At 50.0% G+C, this 22,116-nt stretch overlaps 1 long non-coding RNA gene across 6 annotated transcripts in view; it reads right to left on the reverse strand.

Moving 5' to 3' along the window:
• Nucleotides 1-22,116, reverse strand: part of LOC101011575 — a 70,073-nt gene that overhangs the window by 43,649 nt on the left and 4,308 nt on the right. For 4 of the 6 annotated variants that reach the window (XR_002515345.2, XR_002515344.2, XR_002515346.2 and 1 more), the window contains exons 2-5: nt 19,940-20,022; nt 16,116-17,515; nt 15,735-15,860; nt 10,064-14,928 (exon numbers count right to left, since the gene is read on the reverse strand). This is a non-coding gene — a long non-coding RNA (uncharacterized LOC101011575). Of the gene's footprint in view, nt 1-6,624; nt 14,929-15,734; nt 15,861-16,115; nt 17,516-19,939; nt 20,023-22,116 lie in introns of those variants that run through there. The other 2 variants (XR_652741.3, XR_652740.3) reach the window with 1 other exon arrangement.

Raw genomic sequence — 22,116 nt, forward strand, 5'->3', positions numbered from 1 at the left:
ATGAAACTGCGAGGCTAGTGAGAAAGTTGCCACAGCTGTCCAGAACAGAAGGCTGGTGGTTTGGACTAGGGCAACGTCAGGGGGATAGAATAAAGTGAGAAGAGATATTTAGGGCCAGACGTGGTGGCTCATGCCTGTAATCTCAGCACTTTAGGAGGCTGAGGCAGACAGATCACTTGAGGTCCGGAGTTCGAGACAAGCCCGGCCAACATGGTGAAACACTGTCTCTACTAAAAACACAAAAATTAGCCAGGCACGGTGGTGGGAGGCAGGAGAATCGGTTGAACCTGGGGGGCGGAGATTGCAGTGAGCCGAGATGGCGCCACCGCACTCCAGCGGTGAGTGCCTGGGCGACAGAGTGAAACTCCCGTCTCAAAAGTAAAAAAAGAAAGAAAGAGAGAGAGATTTAGGAGGTAAGATGACAGGACTTGGACAATGGCTGTGACACAGATTGAGGAAGGAAAGAAAGATGACGGTCAGGTTTCTTTTTCAAGCAACCAGAGAGAGTGGGGCTCTTTCCTGAGATGGAAAATGCTGGAAGGGACTAGGATTTGGGGAAAAAAGATCCTGAGTTCAGCTGAGACAGAAGCAAAGTTGTTTCTTCAAAGGAACTATATCCTTGTTTATTGCTGCATAATGAACCTCTCCAAGACCTAGAGGCTTAAAATTGCCATCATTTTGCTCAGGAACCTGCAAATGGAGCATGGCTTGGTACGGACAGTTTGTCTCTGCTCCATGCAGTATCCACTGCAGTGACTCAACTAGAGCTGGATGACCCACCTTCAAAATGATTCCCCCATAGGATTGCCAGGAGCTCAGCCAAGGCCATGGGTGAGAGTCTTGGTTCCTCTCCATGTGAGCCTCTTCAAGCTGCTTGGGTTTCCTCACACCATGGCGGCTGGGTTCCAAGAGTGAGTACTCTCCTCCCTCATTTTATGAGCTAGCTTTGGAAGTCACTTAGTCACTTTGGAAGTCACTTAGCATCGCTTCCACCAAAGTCACAAACCCACCCAGATTCAAGGGGAGAACAGTCAAAGTCACATTATTAGAGGCGTGTGTGGGATGGGAGATATCGTTAGCCATTTTTGTAACAATAATAATTTCTGTTTATGGCACTGGGAACATGGGGATCTTTCACCCTTGTGAAAGGGGTGATACAGAGGCTCAGACAACTGACGTGACTAGTCCAAGGTGACACAGTATGGGAGTCCAGACTTGACACTGGATCTGTACCACCTCCAGTTGGCTCAAACAAGAGCCAGCTTCATTTTTCTCTGTACTTCAGTGCCCGGCACAGGGTCTGGTCCTGGATCCAAGGGTACAGGTGCTGGGCGAGAGGCTGAAATCAAAGCCCGTGAGAGTCCACGGGGCCTCCATCACTCCAGCCTGAGAACCTGGGAACGCGTCAAGGCGGTTGAGGCCTGACCCCAGTGCCAGAAGGTGATGTCTGGTATGAGCTCCCAGGTGGCCTGGCGTCCCTGAGATGGCTGGGAAAATGCCCCCTCAGCCCTGTGCCTCCAAGACGTTCTCTTTCCTGGGGCCTGGGCTGGAGGCTCTGGCACATTCCTTACATTCCAGAGCTTTCCTCTGAGAGGAAGCCTCCTTCACACAGGAGAGGCCTCTTGAGTAAAGATTAGGAAACCGCTAGTGTTTCAGGCAGAACAGCACCAGCTCCCCACAGGGGTCTCCGTCCCCCTGGCTACATGGCTCTGCCCCTGTTGTGGGTGCTTTGCAGGGGAGGATCTGTGTATAGGCCATGGGCCAGGCAAGAGATGACTGTAGGGACTGGGCCACTATGACTGTGGCTTCTTGGGTGCTCACCCCAGGCAGGCTCAGAGTATAAAGAGGCCAGAGCTGCTGGCCAGCTTGTTCCATGACTTGGTCCGGTTGCTCCCCCGTCTAACCCTCAGGCCACTCTGCCTTCCCCCGACCCTGTTGGTGGTCATACCCGCCCAAGGCCAAGAGAAACCTTCAACACATGAAATAGCAATTGAGAGCCCATTACATGTGGACACTTTGCATATGCTCTCTTGTCAAATCCTGGTAGCTTCATTGAAAGGGACACAGTTGGGCCAGGCGTGGTGGCTCACACCTGTAATCCCAGCACTTTGGGAGGACGAGGTGGGGGGATCACCTGAGATTGGGAGTTCAAGACCAGCCTGACCAACATGGAGAAACCCTATCTCTACTAAAAATACAAAATTAGCTGGGCGTGGTGGCACACGCCTGTAATCCCAGCTACTCAGGAAGCTGAGGCAGGAGAATTGCTTGAAACCAGGAGACGGAGGTTGTGGTAAGCCAAGATCATGCCATTGCACTCCAGCCTGGACAACAGAGTGAAACTCCATCTCAAAAAAGAAAAAAAGAAAAAGAAGGGGACACAGTTATTCCCATTTTACAGATGGAGAAACTGAGGCTCAAACAGGGGAAGTCATCAGCCCTAAGTCACATAACCAGTGAGGAGTGGATCTGGCTACTCTCTAATTTGCCTGGACACCACCCACTAGAAAAGCCCAACTGGCTCTTGTTTCATTCATTCAATAAAATGTTGCAGACTCCCGACTTTGTGCCAAGTGCAGTACTGGCTACCCAGGGTACAGCTGTGAAGCAGGCAGGCATCGCCCCTGCCCTTGTGGTGCTCACAGTCAGGGGAGTAATAAATGAGCAAATAAATACGAAATCACAAACTGTGCTCTGATCCCCGAGGGCAATGAACACCCTGTAGGGAGAAGGAGTGACAGGAGAGAGAAACCAGCACAGAAAGAGAGTAACTGGGTTTGATCCGACAAGATGGAGTCAGCATTTTGGGGTGATGCAGCCCCATGGGTGTGGGGACCACCTCGAATCCAGGTTTGTCCATCCTCCAACAGTGTGTCTTTGGGTGAGTTTCTTCACCCCTCTTAGCTTCAGTGTCTCCTCCTATAAAGCGAGGGTGGTAATGAAACTCGCAAACTATTTCTGAGCACTTCACGCATCAATGTGTCCAAACCATTCAGCACAGAGCCTGCATGAAGCAAGCACGCAGAAAACAGTACCAGCCACATTAAGTCAATCCCGGTGAATGAAGGTGTGTTTGGAGGTGGAAAAAGAAGGAACGGTTTTGCCTGCAGGAAGAGCTCACAGCATCAGCGAGTTCTTGGAATACTCTAGGCCTCAGGGGGAGATGGCTGGGGGATCCTGCATTGCTGAAAATGCCAGTGTTATCAAAATAGTGACCCTTGCCGAGAGTGGCAGGGTGGAATGGAAGCCAAAGTCGTAATTTGCCCATTTTGTGGAGGAGTAAGCTGAGGCTTAGAGAGGGGAAGTCACTTGGTTTGGCCTCTGTTAAGAAAATGAGCCCTCGGTCGGGCATGGTGGCTCACTCCCAGCACTTTGGGAGGCCTAGGTGGGTGGATCACAAGGTCAGGAGTTCAAGACCATCCTGACCAAGATGGTGAAACCCCGTCTCTACTAAAAATATATAGCCAGGTGCGGTGGCAGGTGCCTGTAACCCCTGCTACTCAGGAGGCTGAGGCAAGAGAATCGCTTGAACCCAGGAGGCAGAAGCTGCAGTAAGCCAAGATCGCGCCACTGCACTCTAGCCTGGCGACAGAGTGAGACTCCGAGAAAAAAAAAAGGAAAGAAAAGAAAAGCAGGAAAGGAGGAGGGAGAGAGGAAAAGAAAAGAAGAAAAGGAGCCCTCGGCAAAAATGAAGGGTGCTTTTCCAGAGTTTCTGTCCTCAGTTGCATTCTCTCCAGTCCCTATCCTTGTCCCACCCATGCCAAGTCCTACTCAATGCCCTAAAACTCTGTGATTTCCAGAGTATCCCGTAGAGCATCCAGCCCCAAATGCCCTGAGAGGAACTGAGTTTCGCAGAATAAGCAGCGGGGGCTTGGTGCAACACCGCCATCTCCTGGTCACTCTTATGAACTACAGCTTGGGCCACGGAGCACCTACAAAGCCGACTGGACTCCCTTCCTGGAGCTACACGACATTGATATGCAACAGACTGAATGCAGAAGCAGATATCAGAATGCAACACAATCTGTCTTCTATTAAGCCAGACATTAAAGAGATTTACCCAAAGAAAGTAAAATAATGCTGTCTTCTCACTAAATTTATTTTGTTTTGGAAAATACGGTTATTCGTAATAAAGCATGTGTTATTTTTGTTAATATGCAATGGGTTTATTATTGTTATTGTGATTTTTCCATGAATTAATAAACAAGTCTTTTTAAAACGTCTCTGTTTTAATTTACAACATGGCAGAGTCTCCCTACAATAGTTTCCTTTTCCTGTTCCTGTCCCCCATCCAAATCTAGTTTTCACTCACTGCCTCTCCTGGGCTGTGCACTCTGCAGGGGTGATGCCTGTCTGCTGTGCCCTGGGCACCCAGCATTGTATTTGGCACACAGTAGGACTCAACAACATTTTGAGGCCAGGCACGGTGGCTCACGCCTGTAATCCCAGCACTTTGGGAGGCCAAGGCGGGCGGATCACGAGGTCAGGAGATCGAGACCATCCTGGCTAACACGGTGAAACCCCGTCTCTACTAAAAATACAAAAAATTAGCCAGTAGTGGTGGCGGGCGCCTGTAGTCCCAGCTACTCAGGAGCCTGAGGCAGGAGAATGGCGTAAACCCGGGAGGCGGAGCTTGCAGTGAGCTGAGATGGCGCCACTGCACTCCAGCCTGGGCGACAGAGTCAGACTCCATCTCAAAAAAACAAACAAACAAAAAATTTGCTGAATGAATGAAACAAGGGCCAGGTGAGGCTTGCGAGTGGTCAGTATCCACAATGCCTTTTTAAAAAACACCTGCAACTGGCCCTGGCTGCCCAGAACACTTCTCTGAGAAAAAGGCTGAAAATGCACCCAAGTTCCCAAAGATAGGTAGGCGATCAGCTAGCACTGTGTGTCATATGGCAAGAATGTAAAGGAGCCTGAAGTCAAAATGTTGAGAACTGCAGTGATACAGTGCTGTGGACAGGGTGGTCAGGGGAGGCCTCTATGCACAAATGATGTTCAGCTGAGAGCCACCAAAAAGTCCGCCATGTGAAAAGCAGAGGGACATACATTCCAGGTGACGGGAACAGCCAGTGCAAAGGTAGGTACCCAGGAGAGAACAAATAGGTGCAACGGTAAGAGAAAGGCCAGCAACCAGGCATCCCAGAGGCTAGGGCAGTGCCCACTGTACAAGAAGGACTCAGTAAACAGCTGCTGGGTGAATAGAGGGAGGGAGAGGAGGAAGAGAAAGGAGGACTGGGAGGAAGCTCTCTTCTTGTTAGGGGTCTTGTAGTCTTTTGAGGGCAGGGGGGCTCACAAGTTCTGCCAACCATGGGAGATTCCCAACGCTTATTACCATGCCTTGAACACTGCTGCACAGACCAGCCTCCACTTCTTAGCTCAGTCTGTAACCTCCTCTGGAGTGTCCACCCTGCCCCGCCCCAATATCCTATCAATATTCTCATCTCCTACCGAACCAGTCCAGTGAACCTTGGAGGAGCCACTCCAAAATGCCCTGCACCACCATCGCTATTTTCTCCTAATTGATTGACTATTCCCTATCCTTCAAGGCTCTCCTCAAGTTTCGATTCTTCCAGAAAGCCATCCCTTACTGCCCCCACCCTCACCTCACCTCCCCCTGACCTCCTTTCCAACAGTGCACCTCTGGCCCCCAATGCCATCATCTGGTGATAACACAGAATGAGGTTTCAGGGAACACTTGCAGGGCATCAAGCCCTGTCTCAGCTCTGCAAGAACCCTTGGGAACCTTCACAATGGCCCTATGAGGTGGGAGTGGTCTCCCCATTCTACAGAGCAGATGGAGGCTCAGGGGAGGAGAATCATCCCCAAGATCTCACAACAGGTGTGTGGCAAAGCTGGGATCCAAACCGATGTTTATCAGTAGTCTCAATCCTAAGACTGACTCCAAAGTTCTTTTAAAACCTGGCTGCCCAGAACACTATTCTGAGAAAGAGCCTGAAAATGCACCCAAGTTCCCAAAGAGAGATAGGCAATCAACTTGCAATGTCTGTCAAGGATACTGAAGGGAAGAGCGGCAATGTGTGTGGCTTATATTTGCCAGTCCTTCTTGACCACACACTAAACTCTATCTTTTTCTCTGTCACCAAGGAACTCTTTGCCTCCCCAGTGAAATATAAGATCCCTAGCAATGAAAACCTGGATTTCTCAGAGCACTGCCCTAGGCACAAAGAAGGGTTATTTTTTAAAAATGCCACCAGGCACGGTGGTGCAAGCCTGCAGTCCCAGCTACTCAAGAGGCTGAAGCAAGAAGATTGCTTGAGACCAGGAGATCAAAGCCAGCCTGGGCAACATAATAAGACCTCATCTCTAAACAAAAGAAAAGAAAAATAAGTACCAATGGTGATAACGGTTGCACAACAATGTGAATGTACTTAATACCACTAAGATATTCACTTAAAAATTATTATGGTGGTTAAGTTTTATGTTGTGATTATTTCACCAAAATTAAAAAATAAAATATCCCATTATATTGACTTCCAGGGTCACTCTTGAGGAAAGGCTGACTCCCTGAGAGAGCCCACCCCTGCTCCTTGAAAACACGACTGACTGCCCCTCTCCCCTAAATAGCACGTCCCTTCTGCTTCATACGCTACAGTCATGTTTCCAGTGTGAATTGAGTTTTAATAACAAAATGGTATTTTATGGTATTTTACACAGAAGCAGCTACATTCATGGGTGAAAACAAAAATCCAGGTGACACTCCTTTGCTGAATCCAAGTAAAAATCTGATTTTTAATCTACAGAGAAACTTCTGCCCACACATTCAGCATCCCCTGGAAGTAATGACATGGAAAACAAACATCTTTTCTGGTCTGTTAAAGTAAAACAATGGGTCCCTGGATAGACTCTCAAGAGAGCCTTTGTTGGGATGGAAGCAGTCCCCCACCCTGAGAGCATCCCCCAGCTCAATATGTCACCATGTACGCCAGCATAGCCCTCACATTGGGTCCACAGCACAACCTATTAAGAAAGGATTATGACACCTGTTCAGATTTGGAGGCCAATTCCTCAGCTCTAAGATCCTGCTCATAGCAAGCTTGATGTTCAGTAGACTCAAGAGCAGACTGAATGAGGGAGGGGTTGAAGAGAATGTGCCTGCTTGGGCTCAGCCTCCTCTAATATTGTCAAGATGCACACACACATGCACGCACGCACACACACCCTCCTCGAATCTCACAACCATCGCCAATCTCTACGTTGGCCTAGTCCCAATCTTTCTGCCTCTGGGAACAAAAGGTTCATTACCCACCAAAGCATATTTTTCCCTCTCTGGGACCAGGATCAGCCTCTTGCAAGCTTACTCCACACTTGTATCTCCCCCCTTGCAGTCATGCATGACAAATGGGCTCCCTCCCCAGCGGAATTCTCTTGTGGACTTGCAGCCTATGACTGTGTTTCCCCTGGTCTTTTCTCCAGGGGCTTCCCACCACCATGGGATGACATGTTTTCAAGATTGCTCCCCTTCCGAGCCTTTACTGTCGCCTTGGTCCCCTTTACTTTCCAGTCAGTGCAGAGCTACCTCCAACGGGGTAGGCATGTACGGATTCTGTTCATCAAAAGGTGGACCAAAGGGTCTTCCTAGTTTCAAAAAGTCCTGCTCAGTTGTGGCCAGTTCTGCTAAAATGTGGCCAGACCCCATTGCAAACTCTTCTGAGTTCTACCTGGGCTGGAAAAGCCAAATGGCCATCCTAAAACTCAAATCCACTATCTCCCTTTCTCAGATCATATCCATGGCTCCCCAAGGCCTAAGGTTAAAATCTAAACTCCTTGGCAACCAGACCCGGAACCATGCACATTTCCCCTATCTCTTGCTACATTCCACATGAACCTTCCAGAACCTCTTTGGATCCTCTCTGATCCCCAGAAACTGGTGTCCACCACTCTCACTGCCTGGAACTCAACCCCACCCACACTCTACCCAGCCAGAGCTCAGCTTAGAGGCCTCTCCAGAAAGCCACCCCAGGGTAGATTAGGTGTCTCTCTGTCCCCATTCCACCCCCCTGTACCCACCCAACACACTAGAATTAAAGCTCCTAAAGACCAAATGGTGTTTAACTACCACTACATCCCCAATGCCTGGCACATGACTGGCATAGAGTAGGTGCACATCAATGTTGTCTGTCTCCTGCGTGTTCCCAAGTCCCCTGACCCATCATAACACCATCTCACTGAATCACTATCTACTTCACCAACTCTCCCACTAGGATCTAAAAGCACAATGATGAAAAAGCCCAGGTGCAGGTCCCAGCGCCCAGAGCAGTGCCTGACACATAGTAGGTCCTTAGCAGCATCAAATCTTTGCAGTTAAACAAAGAGGAGTTTCAGGAATAGGAGGTGTTTCTGAGCTTCCTGCTTTGAGTGAAATGGGGTAAGGCAGCCACTAGAGGGTGGCAGGCAGGCACTTCCTGGGTGTAGACTCTACCCCATCCAAGGTCCCTGCCAGCAGCCAAGGCATCTTCTCAGAGCTCTTCCTAAGACATCTTTTCTCTCTTGTGCCCTCTGCAGCTCAAGCCTCTGGATCACCCTTCGGCCCTTACTGCCAACTACAATCGGTTAGCTCTGAGTCCACAGTTACCAGAGAAAAGGGCCCTCAGCACGGGACTAGGATTCAATGACCCAAGCAACCTGCCTGTAAGGCCTCCAAGCCAGCCTTTGACCTATCCCTAAATTGATCCAATCCTCCAGGCCCTGCCTTGAGCTGTCTTCTCCCACAGACTCTGACTTCCAGACTGAGCCAGCAAAACCTTGACCTAGTGCCACCTCTTACCTGCACCTGGAATCCCTGGCTTATGCTCCCTGCCCTTCTACTCCCAAAGGACGTTCCCTCAGTCTAAAGAGATCAAAAGTCCCTTCCAGAAAAACTCCCGTTTCCTCGGTGCAGCTAAATTGCACAGAAGAGTTTATGCTAGAAGAGCTAAAAGTTAGAAGAGGAAGCTCAGACAGTTTATACTACTAACATGTAAATGACTGATGGAATTATAACCCTTCTGAATACTCTGATCTAACGCTTTATGTCCTAGAGCTTCCAAAACACAACGTCCCCAAACGAAGACTCTAGGCCCTGGCCTGGGGACGGGTGACTCTATACAAAATGGCATATGCTCTGTAGACACCAGACAGGTATTTTAAGGTTTATAAGAGCTGCATCTACTTGTGCAAACTATTGGAGCTATAAGGCTATAGTGTTTAAAGAACTGAAACCAAATGCAGATCACGAGGAGTAAAGACACGTCCAATGGCCAAAACCTTGCAAGACTGGCTATACTTCTGACTCCAACTTGGTGGGTACCATTTGCTCCATCAGGCCTGGTCCATACTTGAGCCCTGGCACCTCCCTTAGAAAACTACCATCTTTACCGACTTCTGATTGCTCTGACTCAGAGCAGCCACCACGTTTAAAATTATCTACACTTTTCCCTGTGCTAGTCAAGTTCAAACCGGTGTTAGCCCCTTTCCAGCCATGCCGACATCCAAGCTGTTAATTAACAGTAACAAGGAATGTTAGACCTGTTGTTAGTCAGAAAGAAATCCACAAGCCATTAGTTTCTGCTGAAAGGAACAGACCAGGAAGGCAGGAGTTAGTAAAGGTGAAGGAAAGGTTAATTAAGAGCCGGTCAGGGCCAGGCCAGGAGCCTGGAGCCCCCAGACACACCAGGTTGGTTGTTAGTGGTCAGCCCCTGGGGCAGTCAGGGTGAGGCAGGGATTAGCTGGGTGACAGCAAGAGTTAGTGCAAGGGAGCCAGAGATTAACCCAAAGAAACCAAGGTGCCTACTGGAGGTGAGGCATGAAATCACCCCCAGGTGTGGCCCTGGCTTAGCGGCTGGCGGGCTCTGGGGGAGGCTGGCTGAGGCAGGGACGTGGGTGGGAACAGAAAGCCAGGGATGCATTCCTGGCAGGCCTGAGCAGCTACAGGAACCCTGTGAGCCCCAGAAGTTCATTTCTTGCTCCCCACTTCTCTCTCCTGCAAACTCCGAGCCCGGGGTAAAGTTGCTTCCCCTTCCCAACCCTCCTTTTCAACAGGACAACTAACGCCCTCTACCTTCCGTGCGTGGAATGGATCTTTCCCAATGACTTCCGGTCACGGCCCCACGTCTACTTCCGGTGGGGGAAACCCGCCTCTCTCAGCTCCAGAGATGGAAGAGGCCTCTCTAGCTGACTTCCTGTGTGGGAAAGAGTCCTCTCACTGACTTCCGGTGTCAGAAATGTCCCTCTTCTCGGCTTTCAAACATGGGAAGTGTTCCTCTGACCTACTTCCTGTGTACTAAATACTCCACTCAGTGGTTTCTAGCGTGGGAAAGACCCGCTTCATTGACTTCAGGTGTAAGAAAGGCTCCGCTTTCTGAATTCCGGTGTGGGACACGCCCCTCTGCTAATTTCCGGTGACGGGCACGCCCCCTCCTGCCTTCCTCGTGGGACACGCCCCCCTCTTCCTGTGCAGGACAGCTTCTATCCCTGTCACTTAACAATGGAGAAGATTCTTCCCGAGCTTCCTTCCAGAGAAGGACACAAAAGCTCAAAGCTCCACAGTCTAGTGTCTAGACCCACAGGCCTCCACACTCACGTCCCAGAGGTTTCCCTGGTCCCACCTACTCCCAGTGGCAACCAGACTTCTGCACAGAGGAGAGATGTCATACTCAGAGTGCAGCCTCCCCCATCCACAGGACCACCTCCTCCTCCTCTGAGTCTTGTTAATAGGGCCATCCCCTGCCTTAGACCTGGCCCAGTGGACTCTGATCTTACAAACAGCCAATATGGGGCAGCAAAGTGGGACATCTGTATACAGGGCCAGTAGTCCCAAGTCATCTGCTTGCCAAAAGGAGGGGGACCAGCCCCCGGGGGGAGCCCAGAGCTCGGCAGGGCTGGGGTTAGTAAGAAGAGAAAACAGGGTTAGTAGGGGCTGGGTTAGTAAGTCAGAGCACAGCACCAGCGGACAGGGCACCTCAGCAGACACACACAGGAGTCGCTAGGAGAAAAGGAAGAACGCACGCAGGTCCGTTAGTTTGTTAAGGGATGATCGGGGTGCAGTTGAGGTACCCCGGGGTTAGACGGGTTAGTAATCGAACAAAAGAGTTGCCTACAGAAAAGAAAGCTGAGAGGGAGGAAGAATGTGGGGAAGTGACAGTCAGGGATTCAAAGCAAGTGTCTTGCCCCAGGCAGAAGGATCTGTGTGCAGAACACCCAGAGAGGCCAGGGCCTAGGCAGCAGACGTGTTCAACCAGGTTTGGGGGCCTTCCTCCACCCTCATACATTTTTTTAAAAAAGTATCTGCCATGTGCCAAGATCCTTATATTCACGGGAATCCTCACTGCAACCTGTGAGGTATCAGAACTCGCATTCTACCACTGAGGAAACTGAGGTTGAGAGAAGTGAGGTGACTTACTCAAAGTCACCCAACAGGAAGTGGCAGAGTTGGTGAGTCTTATTTGCATTCCCTGTCCTGGAACGTGGGTCTGCACAAAGATCCCAGCCCATAGGCAGAGCCTTCTGGAGCCTTGGCTGCCCCCATATCCCAGCCCCTTGAAAGGCCCATGAGCTGCATGGTTAGTAGGATCTGGCTGCGGGGGGGTGGTTAGTAGGGCATGCTCGGGCCTGGTTAGTGGGTTAGTTGGTTGGCAGAAGGCCAGGCACCTCGCCACACGCCACAGCGTCCCGGCTGAGCCCTGGGTTAGTAGGTTAATCACACCATGCAACATTGCCCCGGCCCCTCCAGCTGCAGCTCCAGAGGCCTCCCGCCCCCACCAGCCAGGGAGTGGGGCCTGACCAGGGCAGGGGGTCTACCTCTAAGCCACTCAGCCCCATCAAAATCAACCCTAACCACATGGACCCTGCTCAAAAGCATGTCGCTTCCCTATTTATTGGCTGTGGGTCTCAGAGCACCCCCTGCAAATATTTCAGCTCCCTTGAAAATGGACCCGACTTGTCCTGGCTAGAAACCCCCTGCCTAGTTCTGGTCAGCCCCTCCCCAGAGGGCTGGATCCTGTTACACTCTGGCATAGACACACGCACACCAGCATCTCTCCGCAAAATATCTGACATCCATGCTCAGTAGGCATCTCTTCCATCACCGACTGTCAGGCCTCTAGTTGCTCCAACTATTGGCCTGCCCTCCCCCTCTAAAAAAAAAAAAAAAACAATAACAAAAAACAAAAAAAAACTGCATCAAGCTGGCCTGGCTCCTGGAACCAAATTGAGACTCCCCACACCCTCCCAGTCGGCTTCCTTTACAGCCCATGCCACAAAGCACCTAACTGTACCCTAATTATGCCATCTTCTATCACTGCTGTACTTTTCCCATAGAAACCCCGGCCTAGCATCTCCCACAGTTCTAAACGATGTTCCATGAGAAATGGATTCTATGGCCAAAAAGTCAAGGAACACTTCATCCTATGCCCTGTCCCTGAGTGTTTGAAATTTTGCAGCAGAATTTGAATTTGAACCTGCCTTTCTTTTTTTTTTTTTTTTTTTTAAAGGAGCAATGATGACATTTCCTAGAACTTACTTTGGGAATTTAGAGGGTCGGGTCTCATCTCAGGCAGATCTTTCTCATCCTTCAAGGCTCTGGTTGGTACAGCTTGCTAGGAAGCTGTTCCAGACTGCAGCAGCCCTCTGTGGGGTCTGTCTCGCACTTCCCAAGCACTCAGAACTTGTGCCTTAATAGACAGTTTCATGGCACTGTCCCAGTCTCTGATTCTCCATGTGAGCTGGTTTTATCCCATCCAGCATGGCTGTGAAATCCTAAAGGTTCGAACCCTGGCACTCTTCACCTATGTTTCCCCCAAATGGCTAGCACGGGAAAGGGCCCAAAGTAGGTGCTCAGTGCTGATGAGAGAGGAGAATTCAGATACTCCAGGAAGCATTCTGAGTTACTATGGAGGCCATGAAATGCTGGCACCTCCCCAAGCTGATTAAAGAGTGATATTAGGAAAATAGGTAGGGAAAGGCTAATCAGAAATGCCTCTGGATCAGAAGATGCTGAGTTTTGAAGTCCAGAGGGCCAAAAAAAAAAAAAAAATAGCTAAACCCTAAGTCTATACTCCCAGATGGATAGGAGCATTTACTGAATATCTGCTGGGAGTCAGGCACAGTGCTAGGCACACGACCTCACTGAATCCTCCCTGCACCTGACAGGCGGGCACATGCCTTCCATTTCACAGAGCAGGGGAGGCTCAGAGGTGAAGTAACTTGCCCAGGGTTGTAGCCCAGGCCCTTCTCAGGACACGGCTCTCCCAGGGGCTCCGCCTCCCCACACTGAGCCCAGCCAGTTCCATATGTCCTCCGAAGCACTCCGAGCCACCCCAGCATGGTACCTGCCACTCTCAGTGTCTGCTTCCCATACCTCTGTTCCTCTTCCCCATCTCTGGGGTGAGGGGCGGGAATTCTGAAGGGGAGATGGCTCTGGCTTTCCATGTTTGTGGTGACCACCCTGCTAAGGACTGAACGGAGTCCCCTCCCCCAAATGCATATGTTGAAGCATTAGCCTACAATGTGACTGTTTTTGGAGATGGGACTTTTAAGGGGTTAAGGTTAAATGAGTCCCTAGGGTTGAGCCCTAATTTGATGGTATTAATGTCTTTATAAGAAGAGGAGGAGACACTGGAGCTTGCTCATGCTCTCTGTCCCTTTCCACAAAGAAAAGGCCATGTGAGGACATAGCAAGAAGGTGCCACCTGCAAGCCAAAGAGAGAGGCCTCACCAGAAACCAACTCTAACACCTTGATATGGACTTTCCAGCCTCCAGAACTGGGAGAAAAATTCCTGATGTTTAAGCCATCCAGTCTGTGGCACGGTGCTGTGGCAGCCCAAGCCGATGAATAGTACACACCACTCCCCTTTCTGGGAAAAAGGACATCTGGCTTTTAAACTTGCCTAAGGGAGGCCACAAGCCGCTCTCTTGCAGACACTGGGACTGTCCCTTCTGGAGGGAGCTGGAATTGTGGACTGTGGGGCCTGTCCTGCCACCTTCTGCTCCCCAAGAATACAATCCAGGAGCAGTGCAGCTGGAAGCAGGGATCTGATTGGAGGAGAGTGTCCTGAGATTGGGCTAAGGTGACCCCTCAATCCTTTGGGTAAGACTGGTTCCCTTTGGATGGCAGGAAAAAAACCCAGGGCCGCCTGTCTCTTTCTAGTGAATTTCCCTGGCCTAGATCTTATCTCTTAAAGACCTTCTCTTTTCAGGATGGTGCACACTTAGTCCCTCTAGCTGCCCCTCCCAGAGTTCAACAGCATAGGGGGAAGGCTCCAGCTCCTCCCAGATCCTGACTGTCTCCTCTTTGTAACCATCAGGGAGAGGAAAAGCATGGAAAAGCCCCACCAAGGAAGCCCCACAAAATGACAAATACGCACAGAGCAAACGGAGACAAAGGACTCCAGCCAGCAGCACCCAAGGAACTGTGTCTGCCCTCTCCCTGACAGCCCCTCCCTGACTTCCATCATGTTCCTGTCCCCATCCTGTAGGGTCCTTTGAGACCCAGCCTTGGGGAGAGTGTGGTCAGTGGGGCCTTGGCCCAGGCCAGGCTCTGTCTGGTCACCGGCAGAAACACAAGGAGGAATCAAGTTCACATGGGGTCAGGAAAGGGCCCCCAGACCCAGACAATAGGGCCCAGCAGGCAGGGCCCGAGCAGGTGAGGAGGGAGTAGTGGGCTGCCAGGCCTCCCTCATACCCCTGGAGTCATCCTCCAGAGCCAGATCCAGTCGTCCACTGAGCATCAGCCAGGAAGAGCTCCTATCCATGGGAGGCTCCACCCCAACAGGTGAGGAGGATGAGATCTTCAGGGAGTCACCCAGGGGGCTAGAAAACCACCAGAGTCTGCCCGCTAAGTTACTGCGGCCAGAGTCCAAGGTCACCCGAGGTCCAAAGAGAAGGCCAGGCCAGGAGTCCTGGAGATGCGGCCCAGATGGAGCCACCTGGGGGGAAACACAGCGAGTGAGGATGAAGCCACAGCCCCCACCCCCAACTTCCCACATCCCCCCCCAGCCTGATTCTGCATCTCAGGGGACGCATGTTCAGAGATCCCCCCAGTCTCTCTCTCATGCCCCCAGCACACACACAGGGTGGAAGTGAGGACTCTGGACATGAAAAATTTTCAGAAGAAACTTAGGCCAGGCACGGGGACTCCCACCGTGACTCCCAACACTTTGGGAGGCTGAGGAAGGAGGATCACTTGAGCCCGGGAGTTTGAGACCAGCCTGGGCAACATAATGAGACTCTGTCTCTACAAAAAATAAGCCAGGCACGGTAGCGTGAACTTGTAGTCCCAGCTACCCAGGAGGCTGAGGTGGGAGGATATATTGAGCCCCGGAGGTCAAGGCGGCAGTGAGCCATGATCATAACACTGTACTCTAGCCTGGGCAACAGAGTGAGACCCTGTCTCTGAGAAAAAGGAAAAAAAAATGTTGTCTAAAAAGAGGAAGCAATGAAAGCGGAGAATACCCCACCAGGCAGGGTTAGCTCAGGGGACCAGAGGAAAAGCAGTAAAGGGAGCCCATAGCAAGCTCCAGGAGCCTCATGGGCAGAGACAGGGCAAGGATTTGAGTGGGTGGGAAGGACCTTCAGAGGCCTTTGATGGCTTCAGTTCATTTTACAACATTCCCACTGGGAGGATCTCTGCACACCACCACCCCCAACACACATGCACACACACACGCACACATGCACACACGCATACACACATGCACGCACACACACACTGCTCCCAGGATGAGGAGCTCACCCCCTCGCCGAGACTGTAATAAAGCGTGTTCTGACATGAAGATCCGAGCAGATGGGATCATGTCTCTGGGTTCACTTCTGCATCCCCAGCATCTGGCTCGGAGAAGTTGCTTGGTCCATTCCGGTGCTGAATGAATGAACATGCTAAATTCTCTGCTCAAGCTCACCCACAGTGGTCTTGGTTCCATCCCACCCACCCCCACCAGGACCACACAGAGCAAGCCTTCCAGCCACCTGCTTCCCTGGCCATCTTCTCACGAGCAGGAATGTTCTGGGCCTGAGGAGGGGGCACAGGTAGGAGGAAAACCTACCCCCATGAAACCAAGCTCCATGTGACCTCCCTTCCTCCCTCCCTCCCTCCCCACATCTCTCTCAGGTTTACCTGGCAGCATCCAGCAGACACACAGGCAGTCCAGGCTCCCAGCTCCTTCCTTCCCCACACAGACCCCACAGGCCCATCCTGGAAGACAAAAGAGCCAACCACACCGCAGGAGAAAACCGCACCCAGGCCCCCTCCCCAGGCCCAGGCCTTGCCAAAACTCCCTGCCGAAGAAAGAAGGACCAGGAGCCAGTGAGGCTGGATCCAGGCACCCCACCCTCCACCTCCCTTTATTCCACCCCAGAACATCCTTAAAAGGTGAGGGGAGAGGGGTTCCCGGGTTCCCTTCACTCACTCCCTGTTTCCCGACAACAGCAGAATGCGACCCGGGAGAAAGTAGGACAAACTCAGCAGCTTGGTGACAGCTGAATTGCAGCTGAACGGAGAGTCAGGAATCCAGAATTCTGATCCCAGCTCTGCTCCTGCCACACTGGGTGGCCCTGGGACTCTTCCTGCCTTGACATTCACTCAAGGTGCACAATAATCACCCATTGTTTGAAGCAGTGGATGGGGAAATGGAAGGGACCCTGCTGCCCAGCAGTAATTTTTCTGCTCCCCCTCCTTCTCCCCTGCCCTTTCCTGATGCCCCATGCACCAGAGGAAATTCAGGGAGCCAGAGGCTGGAGTAGGACTCTTTTAAGACCACCCTGTGTCACCAGTCTGGAGAAGACCAGAGAATGACCACTAATCCTGACCTAGGACCATCTGCCAGGTTTTGCCTTTGGTGACAACTACGCTGTCTTCATCAACTGACAGACCTGAATCAGGATTGTCAGGGAGCCATCTCAGCGTATCTTCAAAGCTTTCTGTCAGCACCTGGGAGTGGGGGCATGAGTTCAGAACTGGAGGTGAACTCAGACACTTGCACTGAGAAAAATGCATCTAAAGTCACACTGCTAACTCTTCACTTAACTGCAAGGCCAAGGAGCTCTAGCCAAGGTTTATAAATATGATCACAAAACACCAAAATTGAAAAGGGCCAGTTCACGTTACCAGGGAGTCCCCAGCTTCCTCCTAATAGCAGTTCTACAAGTACACAAGGTGAAGTCATGTAACTCAGCCTTCAAAAGTTCCAGACAGTGACGTTTATAAAATACTAGCCCTAATGCCGAATGTGGAGTGTGAAAATCACCCTTTCTGGGACCCCACAAAATGGGGACAAGCTCTTTCTTTCTTCCATAGACGCAGAAAAGAGAATGAGCGACATCACCCATTTCCCCTTCCACTTTGGGATTCTAGGATACTACACTTCCCTGCACAGACCAGAAGAGGGCAGGCTGGTAGGCTATGGCCTGGTAAGTTTAAATACTTATCTGCAAGGATGCTTCTCAGTGTGGTTGTGAACGTCCTGAAGAACCGGGAAATTCCCTTCTGTCTCCTCTGTCCCAGGAACTTGCTGCTCTCTGTAAATAGACCCTGGGCTGCTCAAGCCTGGCTTGATCCACAGTGACCCTTTCCCCTGGCTCTGTGGATCTAGAGTCATGATATTAGTAAGGTGATGGAGGTTTCAAGGGACCTATAGCTAGCTCCTGGGTGAAGCTGACACCGTCTTAGAGTGTACAAAGGAAGGCATGGGCTTTGGGGCCAGAGAAACCTGGAGGAAACTGTGGCTCTCTAACCCCTACGTACTTAATGTGTGACTCAAAGTTAATGATTTTCTTTTTTTTTTTTTTTTTTTTTTTTTTTCCTGGAGACGAGATCTCACTCTGTCACCCAGGCTGGAGTGCCGTGGCGTGATCTCAGCGCGTTGCAACCTCCGCCTTCCGGGTTCAAGCAATTCCCCTGCCTCAGCCTCCCAAGTAGCTGAGATTACAGGTGTGTGCCACCACGTCTGGCTAACTTTTTTTTTTGTAGTAGAGACAGGGTTTCACCATGTTGGCCAGACTGGTCTTGATCTCCTGACCTCATGCAATCCGCTAGCCTCAGCCTTTCAACGTGCTGGGATTACAGGCATGAGCCACCACGCCTGTCCAAAGTTAATGATTTTCAAAGCTTAGCCAGTGCCTGGCACACAGTACATGTTCCAAAAATTATTTTCACCACTCAATGATTTAAACTTTAGGCCGGGCGCGGTGGCTCACGCCTGTAATCCCAGCACTTTGGGAGGCCGAGGCGGGCGGATCACAAGGTCAGGAGATCGAGACCACGGTGAAACCTCGTCTCTACTAAAAATACAAAAAATTAGCCGGGCGCAGTTGTGGGCGCCTGTAGTCCCAGCTACTCGGGAGGCTGAGGCAGGAGAATGGCGGGAACCCGGGAGGCGGAGCTTGCAGTGAGCTGAGATCCGGCCACTGCACTCCAGCCTGGGCAACAGAGCGAGACTCCGTCTCAAAAAAAAATAAAATAAAATAAAATGATTTAAACTTTAAGTAAATCTGTGTGTGATATTTATGTTCCAGAAAGATGAGCCATATTTATCCTGTAGCATTATATGTATATAGTGCAGTTAGGAAGCACTGACCGAATTAAAATCCCCTATCTTGATGAATGGAAAAGCAAAGTCTGGCTTATCCACACAACGGAATCTACTCATCAATAAAAAGGAACATACTATTAATACACATTACAACAAGGATGAACCTTAAAGACATCATACTGAGGGAAAGAAGTTAGGCTCAACGGAACACATATTATATGATCTCATTTATACAAAATATCCAGAAAAGGAAAATCTACGGAGATGAGAAATAGATTCGTGGTTCCTGGGGTTAGGGATGTGGATGAACAATAAATGGGTATGAGAGATCTTATCGGGGTAACGGAACTGTTCCAAAACTGATTTATGGCGAAGGTTGCACAACTTGGTACATTTATTTAAAATAATTGAATGGGTGAATTATATGACATTTAAACTATGCCTCAATAAAACTGGACAGAACAGGAATTGAACTACTGAGACATGCAACAAGAAGCATGAGCCTCAGCTAGGCTCGGTGGCTCACGCCTATAGCCACAGCACTTTGGGAGGCTGAGGCAATCACTTGAGGTCAGGAGTTCAAGACCAGTCTGGCCAACATGGCAAAGCCCCATCTCTACTAAAAATACAAAAATCAGCCGGGTGTGGTGGCACACACCTGTAATCCCAGCTACTGGGGAGACTGAGGCAGAAGAATCACTTGAACCCGGCAGGCGGAGGTTGCAGTGAGTTAAGATGGCACCACTGCACTGCAGCCCAAATAGCACAGTGAGATCTTGTCTCAAAAAAAAAAAAAAAAAAAAAAAAACTGAACACAGAAGCTTCCATATATATGGAACATAAAAAAAAAAAAAAAAGTAGAATCCAATCTACTGCTGAGAAAGCAGGTCAGTGGTTTCCTGGGGCTGGGGCTGAGAGGGGATTGACTGGGAAGGAATACAGGGGAACATTTCAGAGGGTGAAAATGTTCTATATCCTGATTGTGGCAATGGTTACACAGGTGTACACATTTCTCAAAACACATTGAAATGTGTGCTTTAAATGGGGGCATTTCCTTGTATGTAAATTATACCTCAATAGGTTATTTTTGCAAAACTCATTTATATGTGATAGAAGAGGACTGGAACTAAAAAGTGCCAGATCAAAGGCTGCACAAAGAACTGGTTGTGGACACCGGGGCCTCATCATCTCAGCTCTCACTAGACCCCATAGACCACCCACTTCAAGCCAAGGTCAGTCGGGAAAGCCAGGATTGAGGAACTGGAACCCAGAGGGTCATCAGAGGTCTCTCCCACCTCTAAGATTCAGGAGGTCTCGGGACATACGGATTTCATGATGGATCTGACCTCAAAGCATGAAGCTGGTCTCTACCAACCAACCCCAGTGGACACAGGAAGAGAGGGAAGATCACCTTGGTTACTCCTGTGATGCAAACAGGGTCATGGTGGCCACATGAACGTGTCTGGAACCACATGGGTGGACAGATGCCTCCAACTGTCATCAAGAGAAAAAGAGACAGGAGTAAGAGAATAAATACATACCCGTGGGTACAGTGGAGAATAGATGCTAAGGTCCCGTTTCAAATCACAGCGTTTCCCAAAACTGATCTCCTCGGATGCAGATCAAAAGCAAAACAGGAAACAAGGAGGTATTTAGTTCAGGCCAGTGTCAACCAGTACATCCTAACGTGGGTTTTATGGCATGGATTCCTGTGCTGCTCTGCCATGGGCAAACTGTGTGACCTTGACCAAGTCCTTCAAAGCAGTGAGCCTCGGTCTTCTAATCCACAAATTAAGGATAATAACAGTGCCCACCTCACAGGTTTGTCATGAGGATCAAATGAGAAGATGAATGAGGCTTAGCTTGAATTCTACCATTTTCTTACATCATTATTATTGTCATCACTGACCACACAGTTCATTACCACCACCCATGAAGTATTCATTTTTCCCCCTAAACAGCATGCACTCTTCTTAGTAATGGATGGGCAGCTGCCAGGGAAACATACATTTGTTGCATTTTAGATTCCCTCTGGGTTTTTGGTCTTTTTCCCTGACTCTGGAATACAATCGCTACTCAGAGATCTGAGACATGCAAGAGATGTTGGCCCAAATTGCCTTGGATGAGCCAGCGCCCAGCGATAACGGAAGCTCCAGGGAATAATGAGAATGTGCCACGTGCCTCGCAGGAGACATGCTGGGGGAAGCAGATGCTTCTGCAGAGGAGGATAAAGCACTGTTTCTTTATGAATTCAAACACAATGTCCACAAAAGAGGAGATTCGGAATTCAAATCTCCTTCAAACAAGGGAACCCCTGAGGTGGAGAGAGAGGAAAGAAAACCAAGAAGAAGGGAAAGGAAGCTGAACTAACATTTATTAAGAACAGATCCTAACTGGAAATGTCTTTATCTACACGGCAAAACAAGCTGGGTTTTATTATCCCCGCTTTACAGATGAGGAAACTGAGGTTTCTAAACAGGCCTGTTGGACCCCAAAGGGGCAGAAGGCGTGTTCAAATAGGGGCGGGGACTGGGAACAGTGGCTCACACCATAATCCCAGCAGTTTGGGAAGCAGAGGCAGGAGAATTGCTTGAGGCCAGGAGTTCATGATTAGCCTGGGTAACACATGGAGGCTCTGCCTCTACAAAAAATTCAAAAATTAGCCGGGCGTGGTTGTGTGTATTGGGCGTGCCTGTGGCTATTTGGGAGGCTGCAGCAGGAGGACCACTTTAACCCAGGAGGTGGAGGCTGCAGTGAACCTTGATTGCTCCACTGCATTCCAGCCTGGATGACAGAGCGGATTCATGTCATATATATATGGATCTCTATAGATCCATATATATACGGATTGAATGAGGAAAGATCCAAGGAAGGTATATGTAAACTGCAAACTTGATGGCCATCTACATTACTATTACGGTGAGAAAACTGGCCAGTGATTGATAAATCATCTCTGTTCAGTTTATTCCGGCTGCTTTCACAGTCTGTAGGCAAAAGAGTTCGCTCTTAGGAGAGTGGCATAGTGTAGTAGTTACAAACACAGGTTTCAGAGTCAAACTAGATACAATTTGAAATCCTGTCTCCACAGCTAATTTGCTGTGTGGCCCTGGGTTCATCACTTCACCTCTCTGAGCCTGTTTCTCACCTACAATGCCTAATTCCCTGCCTTATGGAGTATCCGTGAGGCAGCACCAGCAAGAACCTTGGTAAACGGTAACAAAGTGGTAGTTAGGGTTAATTACTACTCATCATCTCCTCCACACCTTTGAGTACACACACCATAGCTCAGCACCCCCGTCCCTTCCATGACTCATCCGGTAGCTTCCAGAGGGGCCCACCTGGCACCACAAGGGATAAGGGGACACCTGCCTCATCTGATCTGATCAGAGTGGAATGGGATAGGGAGACAGATGTCACTCTCAGCCAGACTTCGCCTCTGCCCCTGAGAATCTCTGGCTATTGTTCCTCCTCAGAGCTCGAGCTGACAGATGAGTCAGGCCTCAGAGACAAGGGAAGGGATCCTCTTGAAACAAAGGACTGGCCTCCAAGTTATTCACCAGCCCATTGAATCTGCACAATGGACCCAAT

The sequence above is a fragment of the Papio anubis genome, chromosome 16 (assembly GCF_008728515.1).
Source record: "Papio anubis isolate 15944 chromosome 16, Panubis1.0, whole genome shotgun sequence".
Taxonomy (NCBI): Eukaryota; Metazoa; Chordata; class Mammalia; order Primates; family Cercopithecidae; genus Papio; species Papio anubis.